This window comes from Esox lucius, chromosome 19, assembly GCF_011004845.1.
Source record: "Esox lucius isolate fEsoLuc1 chromosome 19, fEsoLuc1.pri, whole genome shotgun sequence".
Classification (NCBI taxonomy): domain Eukaryota; kingdom Metazoa; phylum Chordata; class Actinopteri; order Esociformes; family Esocidae; genus Esox; species Esox lucius.
The window spans coordinates 16,331,505-16,343,573 of NC_047587.1; positions in this window are offsets into that span (position 1 = coordinate 16,331,505).

Sequence of the window (12,069 nt, forward strand, 5' to 3'; positions counted from 1 at the left end):
ATCTTTCAATAATCAATACATAGGATTTATTACTGCATCCTGCTTTCAATTATCAGTCCTAAACTTGTCTTTTTCTTAAATGCAGCCTGCAGCTTGATAATCTTTTACTAAATTATCTTAACACGAGCAAAATCTCTGTGTAAGTTTTCACTCTATAAAACTGTCTGTTATTACATGAATAATCAACAAACTGTATTCATTATTGCAATCGGCATGTATTTATTAGTCGTGTTTAATGCCTCTGTGGTTTGATCTATTTTTCTCTGCAAAGGTTAAACTAAGAAACGTTAGTTTGGGCACTGAGCTGGAGGACCGCAGATGATTTGAGCAAGTTGTGTGTTCTGCATAATTGCAATTAGTTAGACACTGACAAAACCGAAGTTGTAATTATTGGCCCCCCCATCTGTTTCAGATTTTGTTTCAGTTGACTCTAGGATTGCTAGCAAAACATATTGTGCCTGTGGCCAGAAATCTGGGAGTTTTCTTTGATCCAGACAATTTGAATATAACAAAAAAAAACTGGTACAGTCATGCTACCACCAACTTAGAAACATTGCCAAAATAAGATTGGTTTTATCTTTTGAGGACACGGAGAAAATTATACATGCTTTCATTTCATCGCGCCTGGACTACTGTAATGCTTTGTTTACATGCCTCAACAATATGTCCCTTGGTAAACTCCAAGTTGTACAGAATTCAGCTGCCAGACATTTAACAAGGACTAAATAAAGGTCTCATATACCCCCAGTGTTGGCAGCTCTACATTGGTTACAGGTGAATTTCAGAGTAGATTTTAAAATTCTGCTTATCACTTTTAAGGCACTACACGGTCTGGGACGTGATTACATTTGTGACATATTCAACATATCCTGCACTGTTAGGCCTCTCAGATCAGCTGAAAAAGGAATTCTGGCTGTCCCGGAGTCTAGACTTAAATCTAAAGGGAACCAGGCCTTTGCTGTACGAGCCCCTAGGCTCTGGAACAGCCTACCACAGATTGTCAGAGATGCTATGTCATTCTTTAAAAATGTACCTAAAATAATTTTTTTATAACATGGCTTTTATGAATAATTTATCATTGTGATTTTATATTTTGTTTATTCTTTTTACTTCCTTTACTTTTTAAAAATAATATATGTTTTTATATATTATTTATATATGTTTATATATAAATATATTTATTATTATTTTAATGTATTTCTATTTTTATTGTGTGTGAAGCACCTTGTGTAATTGTACTAGAAAAGTGCTATACAAATAAAGATATTATTATTATACAAATCCTGCCAATGGTCATGTTGTAGAAATTTGCTGCCATTCAAATGGACTATGACATATAACAAGTCACAAAAAAAGAATTGTGACTCGAGTCAGTACATGCAGTCTCTGACATGTTTAGGAACTTATTCAGTTATGGAGTTGTTTGAATTCATCTCACACAACAATAAATCTAGCATAATTTGCAAAGTGGGCAACTCAACTGCTGTTGGATTAATTACCTGACTCAATTCTGGTTTGTTCAACATTGTTCTCAAGACCCCAGTCTAATGGGCGACAAATGGGTTTTATTTGAAATTCTTAGCAGTTTCCTTGCCCCCTCTTAGATTCAACTTTATTGTCAAGGAACAAGTACAAGAACAGTACAATGAAATGCAGTTAACATCCAACCAGAAGTGCAAGCAGAAGAGGGCAGGAGATTTACAAGTATTACGTATAATGGATTTTGCAGGTGGAATGTATGGATGTGCAATGCAGTACAAATGGCAATACTAAATGTGCAATTAAGGCACATTGAGGAGGGCAGAAAAATGTACAAGTATTAAGTATAGTGTTTGTTACAAGTGGGATAAATTGTTACAAGCGGGATAAGTTGTGTGGGTACAAATGCCAATTCTAAATGGCATTCTAAATCTGCAGTGGAGTAAGGACTAAGGTAGCAACCGGGATGCAGAGATAGCAGCAATGAGTTCCCCAAGGTAGACATGTATATGTAACAACTGAAAAACGCAAGTACAATGGCAATTCTAAATGGCAACTATGTTATTGTTTCCTCCATCTCATTTGAACTATTTTCTGGGGTCTCATGTTCAGTGCAACATATTTTTTCCTCCTAAGTGGACTATTCCCTACGCATCCCATGTTCTGTGTGGACATCATTGTTAGGCCATATCTGCTGATTATCTGTACTCTCATGAGACTGAAATTTCAAGGCACTTAATTTTTTCAGGACAGGTAGGAGGGTTGGCAATATATTTCAGCAAACTGACTAACAAATATTTGGAGCTGTTGTGTAAAAATATGCCTAAACTGTGATATGCTCAAACCATCAAAATCAGTGCAGCTCCTGTTAGACAGTTTACATCACTCCCACATTGTTTTAACCTTAAGTCATTAGACAAAGTAGGTCTCAGAACTATATTTTTTCACTAATATGCCTAACGAATACACCACTGTAGTCCTCTGCCAAGTTTTGTACTTAACCATGACAACAAAATCAAACAGAATAAACGACCTTCAGTGGCAGGCTGAGACTAAGAGTGGTTGGTGACCTGTCAATGAACCCAACTCAAACCTCCTGGGGAGATAAGTCTCTTTTTTCCTCCAGAGGGTGATAACTGTAAAACATATGTCTCCTGCTTGGCCCAGATTAAACCCACTGTTTGGCTGTGGAACCTTATTGATAATGGAGGTGTCTCTCTCCTTTGTTACCACTCAATGCCTGCCTGCTTCTCTCTCTCTTTTTCAAGCTGTCGTCAATTAATTCACTTCTCTCTGTCTGTCTTTCTCTGATTCTATTCCTTCCCTCTTTCACTTCCACCCAGGCTTTGTGTATAGTTTAGCATGGGAAAAATTGTTCACGCAACAACTGCAATTGAAGTGGGTGGTGTCGTCCATCCTAGGGAGAATCCCTGCTTTTGAGATCAATATCTACAGGAAGGTAGATGAGGAAATAGCAGGAGAGAGGGACAAAGCATTGACCCCATCGACTGACGTGGCTGGCCTCAGATTGTTGATACGTGCCCACAGAGGCCTACCCATTTACTGTTTATTAACTAAAACATTTGTTCATCATAACAGACTAAGCATAAATGTCTTGGAGGAAATGGAAATGTAATATTCAAACTTTGAAAGAAATCCCCAAGGCTAGAGTGTAAAGTAAAATTAGGGTTAGTATCAAGCAAAGATGTATGAATTGGTCATACTTGCATGGTACCATTCGAGCATCACCTTTTCAAGAAAAAAATCCTAAATGGTAGCTCAATGGTTTGAAAATATTGTTGCCGATTTAATAACATCAGTAGGGTTAGTCACACAAATTGAGAGGGTCGCAGGTAGCCTAGTGGTTAGAACATCCTTAAAATTTGCTAGATTTAATTCCTGAGTTGGCAAAATGAAAAATCTGTCATTCTGTAATTAGACAATGCAGTTAAATCTAATGTCTCCCATGTCTTTGCTGTTTTTAGTCATCTTACAGTACCTAGTACAATAAGGGTCAGCATAAACAAATAAATACAACCCTGTTTCCAAAAAAGCTATGTGAAATATAAAGAAAAAGAGAATGCAATGATGTGCAAATCATTTATCCCTATATTTAATTGAAAATAGTACAAAGACAACATATGAAATGTTGAAGCTGGTCTAAGAAGTTAAACTTTCTCCTCTAATAAAAAATAAAATCTACAATCTGAACTGATGGTGGAATTTAGTTTTGTACTGGAGGATAAAAAGACGGACAATACGACCGTCAAAAAAAGGAGATGAGCTGGACAGTTTTATGTAACCAGTCTAACATATTGACTGGGATTAAAGCAAAAAAGGGACACAAACCAAATCAAGTATTGTTGGAAAATACTTGAAAGTTAAAGCTAAAAAGGATGCAGAAAAGGAGAAAAGACGGCCATTTCAGACTGAAGGGGGCCACTGTCTAGAGAAATTGATCTTTCTCTCCCAGAAGGTATAGGAATTGATTTCCCAACAGATTGCCCCTCTGCTTAACCCCTACGACAATGAACAATTCCACCAACCAGTATTCTGTAAGGAGTTCAAGTTTTAGCTAAATTATATAGATAGCTATACTATTGTTATTATATACTCACCTAAAGGATTATTAGGAACACCTGTTCAATTTCTCATTAATGCAATTATCTAATCAACCAATCACATGGCAGTTGCTTCAATAGCATTTAGGGATGTGGTTCTGGTCAAGACAATCTCCTGAACTCCTAACTGAATGTCAGAATGGGAAAGAAAGGTGATTTAAGGAATTTTGAGCGTGGCATGGTTGTTGGTGCCAGACGGGCTGGTCTGAGAATTTCACAATCTGCTCAGTTACTGGGATTTTCATGCACAACCATTTCTAGGGTTTACAAAGAATGGTGTGAAAAGGGAAAAACATCCAATATGCGGCAGTCCTGTGGGCGAAAATGCCTTGTTGATGCTAGAGGTCAGAGGAGAATGGGCTGACTGATTCAAGCTGATAGAAGAGCAACTTTGACTGAAATAACCACTCGTTACAACCTAGGTATGCAGCAAAGCATTTGTGAAGCCACAACACGCACAACCTTGAGGTGGATGGGCTACAACAGCAGAAGACCCCACTGGGTACCACTCATCTCCACTACAAAAAGCATTTGTGAAGCCACAACACGCACAACCTTGAGGCGGATGGGTTACAACAGCAGAAGACCCCACCGGGTACCACTCATCTCCACTACAAATAGGAAAATGAGGCTACAATTTGCACGAACTCACCAAAATTGGACAGTTGAAGACTGGAAGAATGTTGCCTGGTCTGATGAGTCTTGATTTCTGTTGAGACATTCAGATGGTAGAGTCAGAATTTGGCGTAAACAGAATGAGAACATGGATCCATCATGCCTTCTTACCACTGTGAAGGCTGGTGGTGGTGGTGTAATGGTGTGGGGGATGTTTTCTTGGCACACTTTAGGCCCCTTACACTTTGGGGATTGTTAAATGCCACGGCCTACCTGAGCATTGTTTCTGACCATGTCCATCCCTTTATGACCACCATGTACCCATCCTCTGATGGCTACTTCCAGCAGGATAATGCACAATGTCTTGAATCATTTCAAATTGGTTTCTTGAACATGACAATGAGTTCACTGTACTGAAATGGCCCCCACAGTCACCAGATCTCAACCCAATAGAGCATCTTTGGGATGTGGTGGAACGGGAGCTTCGTGCCCTGGATGTGCATCCCACAAATCTCCATCAACTGCAAGATCCTATCCTATCAATATGGGCCAAGATTTCTAAAGAATGCTTTCAGCACCTTGTTGAATCAATGCCACGTAGAATTAAGGCAGTTCTGAAGGCGAAAGGGGGTCAAACACAGTATTTGTATGGTGTTCCTAATAATCCTTTAGGTGAGAGTATAGTAATAATAATTAGTAATAGTAAAATGTTGTAATAGTAATTGTATTTATTTGATCTTTCATTCCAATGGAGCTGCCACCCTGTAGAATAGAGGAAGAGCAATGTTAGGATCTTGCACCAAATTTTTGCAGCAGCACCAGAGATTAAGCAAAAGCCCCAAAACTGAAATGAATCAGGCCCATATTGATGTATTGAACCTAGATAGAGAGAATAATTTACGGCAGTTAGAGGTCTTGAAATTACAAAAAACTTGCAAAGAATGATGTTCATGTACATGTGACAACTGCGACCTCTGCTGGTTCACCTCCCCCTGCAGTGGGCGGGCCCCAGCGGTCGACGTCACCGGCCTTCTGACACCACCGTCTCATCATTCATTTCACCTGTGTCCCGTTTAGTGCACCTGTTCCTCATCATCGCTGTTTCCCCCCGGTATATATGTTCCCTCTGCTCCCCCTGTCTTTGTGTGTGATTGTCTCCGACTGTGACAAAGAGCTGTGCGACGCTTCGTACTATATATATTGTATATTTCTCCTGGATACCATTAAATATCCTTCTACCACGCCTTCTCCTGCTCCTCCTTGTTCCCAAACCCCGAAGCCGTGACAGTACAGTACATTTACTTGTCCCACTTTTCTGTTCTGTTTCCAGTTCCAACCTTTATGGTGCTGACAATAACAGCAGATAGTAGTGTTTATATTAACAATGATATATGCACACCTTAGGCAGCAAAATGGTTATCAATGGTTATTCTCACACCATAACCATTTGCATTGTCAGCATTGTGCACCTGGTCATCATCTCTATTCAGAGGTGTGTCCTCTTCTGCTTCCTCAAGTATTTACTCTCTTTGTCTCTTGCCAAAGTTAAACAAACTCTTTCAACGAGACCTCTTGTCAGGATATGAGAGGAGTTGTATGCTCTCTCTTTGGGTGTCGGTGGTTTAAAAGAGGAGTAAAAAGGTATCCGCGACAGGCATATCCTGACTATTATCCCATGCTTTCCTATAAAAAACAGCTGCTGTTTCTGCTGTTGGATGAAATTTGATGTACTGATTTCAGACCGCCAATAGCACCTGAAACCATTTGGAAGCATTCAGTTCCATTAAACCACAGGGCCACCAGGAGCTGAAGCATTGGATGTAAAGCTGCATTCCTATCACTCCCATACTGAATGACTGGTTCATTCCTATCACTCCCATGCTTAATGACTGGTCCATTCCTATCACTCCCATGCTTAATGACTGGTCCATTCCTATCACTCCCATGCTTAATGACTGGTCTATTCCTAACGCCCATGCTTAATGACTGGTCTATTCCTAACTCCCATGCTTAATGACTGGTCCATTCCTATAACTCCCATGCTTAATGACTAGTCTATTCCTATCACTCCCATGCTGAATGACTGGTTCATTCCTATCACTCCCATGCTTAATGGCTGGTCCATTCATAACAATACCATGCTTAATGACTGGTCTATTCCTATCACTCCCATGCTGAATGACTAGTCTATTCCTAACACTCCTATGCTGAATGACTGGTCCAACTTTTCGGTTTTGTTGGGGACCCGAGTCCTTGAAGAAGAAATATCATGTTCAAATCATAATCATAAAACTCAAAACTGTTTAACCTGTCTCTTATTAGGGGGCCAAGCAACGAAGTTGCTGGAAACCTTTTATGTTTGTACGTTTTATTATTATTATTATTCTCCAGGGCCATTTTCAGAGGTCCATAGCTTAGTCCCCTCTGGTTCAAAACGCTCCAAACTTTGCCTGATTGTAGACATTATGGTACCCATGCTCCTCATGGTGGCGCTGTAGCACTCAGTCGAAAATGGAAAAAGGGAAGCTCAGATCTCATGAACCCAATGTCGTAGAGACATGCAACCAAGTTCCAGACATACCCCTCTGGGGTAAATTTGCCCCTTGGGTTTTCCTTCATTTGGAGAACAACACGTTAACGACATCTCCTGGTGTGAAGGACCTTTGAACCATTATCTTTAAAAGTTATAAAAGGAAAGTTGATATCTCAAATAGTACGGCCGAAATCAGCAAATGAAATTGAGCTGAGCGGGTCTATGACTTTACACGTCCATTAAACCCAAATGGAACATCAAACAGCTACGAAATGAATCATACTCGTAAATGTGTCTGCTAGGAATGGACAGGAAAACTCCCATACAGAAATACCGCTTGGGGCCACTATAAACATAACCAATGTTTCTTACGATTTTGCCGTTGATAAAAACACACTTAAACAACATTTCCTCCGAAACAGCTGAAGGGATTTGGATGACAATTGGTGTAAAGGACGACTGGACCATTGTCTTTAAAAGTTATATTTTTGTAAATGTTTCTGGTGGATTTTCATGTGCATGTGTGCTATTTATAGATATTACAGATCACAACCCGGTGAGACTGTTCAGTCTGTCAGCCAGCCCTGTGGTGTACTAGGAACATCCCGTTCCTTCAATATTGTCACCCCAATTCGATTCCCTTCTCAGACATTCCAAATTCTGTATCTCATAAATGCTTTTCCACCAGGTGCTTTTCAGCCATCACACAACAATACATATGTGAAAATGATTTTCATTTATTTGCAAGAATAATTGTATTATGTGACCCTTTTATGCTGTTATTGTTTTCCAAAGAAAGGAACCAGCCATGGAGTGATTTGAGTCATTGATTTTGTTATAAGTAGGATGTATAGCTATTAGCTAGCCATCTATAATAATCTTTGTACTACAGTACACTTTAGTTCCGTTACAAACGTTTTGTTGCCAACTATACATTTGGAGAGGATAGAGAGCTGTAGGGACAACCTGTAGCCCCTGTGGTATAGTGGGGATATCCCTGTTCTGCAATATTCTGACCATGGTTCAATTCCCCTCTGAGATGTTTCAAATATTGTATTTCAGAAATGTATATCCACTTGGTACACTTCACACAATATATATATCCCCTCTGTAATACCATGATTCTCATATTTTTAGGGGAAGAGTTGTTTTACGTGACCCTTATATACTGTTATTGTTATTGGAATTGGAATTGTTACCAGCTTTGTATATATTCCTTCATAAAGAACGATGTTTCAAATAAAGTACCATTGTCTCTCGATTTAAAATGGCACTCTTGAATCTACCTGTATTTAAACATGGGATGGGCCTGTCTTATTATTCTACTTGAGGTCTCCATTTGAATTCAGATATAATTTTGGTATAATTGAAGCTTTAAATGACTGATTCAAAGCTTTGATATTTATTAGTTTGACCCCACCCATTTCATATTCATTATATAAATGTTTGATTTATTTTATCTGGCTTAGCATTCCAGACAAAATCTAATATTATTTTTTCACAGGACTTAATAACAGACTCTCCCGGCATAGGGAGTGTCATGAATAAATGTGTGAACTGGGAAAATACGAGTGAGTTGACTAGGGTAGCCTGGCCATAGAGACTAAAATGCATTCCTGTCCAAGGTTTTAATATGCGATTGAATATGGTAATTTTCCTGTCAAAGTTACTAGAAACATTTTTGGGAATATGCATACCAAGAACATCCACTTCCCCATCGATCCATTTCATCGAATGTTTACATGGATGTGAAAAAGGAGTATCCCTTAATGATCCAAGCAAAATGTGGTGCAATCTCCATAGTTGGGTTTTAAACCAGATTGATTTGAAAAATGGTCTAGATCTTTAATGAGACAGGATATTGATTCAGTATTTGGTGATTTGACAACATTTTAATCATCCGCATACATGGAGACTTTTTTTTAATCCTTAATCCTTAATTTTGTTATTTATTCTAATTTTGCCAGCTAAGATTTCTATGGCCATTGTGAATGAATACGAGGATAATGGGCATCTCTGCTTAACTCTCTTAATTAATTTAGAATGAAATCATATATTGTTCTACATTTGGGGTCACTATACACAACCTTCACCCATTGTAATTAGAGATTTACTTAAATTGAAATAGGTCATACATTTATAAATACAATCTAAACAGACTTCATCGAATGCTTTTTCAAAATCTGCTATGAAAAGTAGGCCTTTTTGATTTATCGTACAGCTCTATTATTTTTAGTAAGTCACGTATTCTGTCACCAATGTATGGGCCATGCATAAAACATGTTTGATCTCTGAATCAAATGCACTGATCTCTTAATCAAACTTTAAGTAAACATACTCATAAAAAAGTGTTTATTTCTAGATATATCTTGGTTGGTTTCCAAGCACTGGATTTTCAACTCCACAAGCTCCGAGCGCTTTTCAACTCCATATAGCTCCAAAGAGGCCCAAGGCTTTCATGGCCTCTTCTAAAACAACATCAATAAAAGAAGACCAGGCTAGTCCCAACCACTGGAAGGACAGAGACACTCAGATAACCCCACAGGCCCCTTAACCCTCCAACCACTCACTTCCCCGGTAAATCCCAAACCACCTGTGACTATGGATGCATTTAGATGTTGGTGTCTGTTTCTCCTCTATCCCTTCTACTGTGTGCAATGCAACATGAATCCTAGACTTCCCAATACTGTCAATGACCACCATTTTGAAAGGTATCACCAATATATACAGTTATCTAACAATGTTGTTGTCTTGAGTCAATAACAAACATGAAAAACATGTTAATTTTCAGCTTCTCAGCCTTACCCCCACCGGCCACATGCACAACACCCACGACACATGGGCAAATGGAGTGGAGACAGCTGGAATGGTCCTCTGTGTTTTTCTAAGGCCCAAAGAGAAAGAGAGATTGGCTTATGGATGAGAGCCTGGAAGAACTGCTGCCCCCAAAGAGGACAAAAGAGGGATGGTTAATTTAAAGAACAGAAGAAATTAAGGGAGGGAACACAGTAGTATGCCAACCAGACCACACACCAAGTTTGACAGCAGGATGTGCCTACACTCCTGGAAGCACAACAGGGTCAGGATTTGGCCATCTAGAGTACTGTTAGTGCCCTCTCTCATCTTCTATCCCTTTCATCCTTTCCTTCTGCTCTTCTTTTCACATCCCAAAAGAGGACATCTAGGACATGCCACTCATGTTAAAAATAAAACTTGTTCCAGTCCCATTTGAAAATGTATGAATTTGTGGAAGAATTGCTTACCAGTATAACATTTCTCGTGCATTGTAAAAAACATTAGGCTTTGTTTTTTCCAAGCAGCCCAGGAGAGTGGGGTGAGTGGGGTAAGATGAGCCAATGAGTAAGCTGACATGTATCTAGACAACTGTACACAATTTTTGTCATGTGACCAAATATTCAAGAACTTATTTGCAGCTGGCAAGAATAAGGAAACACACATGGGAAAAGTGGTATTTTTTTTACCCAACATTTTTTTTAATTGTCAAAATAATTGTTTTCACGTTAGGTATAATGACTGCTAAATCAAAGCAAATGCATCAAGGTAGAAAAATATATATCATACATGTTGGTGAATTGCCACTGTATAAATCATGTGCATAGATTTACAAAAGATTAGCCCTCAATTGCTAAGGTAGGCACTTTCTTTCCAAAATGGTGGCTGTGGGGCCAAATGAGCCACATGCTCTGTGGCACAGTCGTGGTAGGACACAGGCGCAGAGTCAAAGTAATGGAAATAATCCATGTTTAATCCAAAAAAAAAAAAAAAAAAAAAAAAGGAGACAAGACAAAAACCAGCGGCATGGGGCATTCCATGGAAACACAAAACCAAATGAACCACACCGGGTGTGGCCACATTTAGGACATAAATAGGGTCCCCAATTGGAGGCAAGGATCTACACCTGCCTCCAATTGGGGAGACCAAAAGGAACAGAGGTGGCTAGAGGCACACCTTCCGTCCTGTCCTGACTATGGCCCTAGCCCAGTGCAGAGATGGCTAGGGGCATAGCAAGGATGTGACACACTGGGGTAAGTTGCACTAATGGTTCCCTTTTCCCCATCATGAGATAAGTTAACTTTCTGGTATATCTGGTATATTTTATTTTGATGTAAAACTGCATATATTTATTTCTTATTTTAAATATTGTGTAAAAGCTGTCATACCACGATACATCTGTACATCTGTGTTGTGTATCAGTCCTTGCATAATGGAATGTCATATATGTCATGAGACATTTTCACACATTTACCAAAATGATAAGAGACCCTGGCTGCTTTTACAACTTTTGGATCTCGGACAAAATAGGTAATCTGATTGGTTTACTTATTCTTCAAAATTATTTAAATACATTTGTGCTCATGAGTTTGCATATTTGTGCTCATGAGTCTGTTAGTGTCTGTGTATGAATAGTCAATGAGTTTGTTAGCTGTTACCTCCATGCACTGAGCAGGCTAGATACTGAGCCATGAGAAGCAGAAAAGAACAGTCAAAAGAAATGCGTAACAAGGTAATGTAACTTTATAATGATGGAAAAGGATATAAAAAGATATCCAAAGCCTTGCAAATGCCAATCAGTACTGTTCAATCACTCATTAAGAAGTGGAAAATTCAGGGATCTCTTGATACCAAGCCAAGGTCAGGTAGACCAAAAAAGATTTCAGCCAAAAGTGCCAGAAGAATTGTTTGGGATACAAAGAAAAACCCTCAGGTAACCTCAGGAGAAATACAGGCTGCTCTGGAAAAACACGGTGTGGTAGTTTCAAGGAGCACAATACGACGATACATGAACAAAAATTAGCTGCA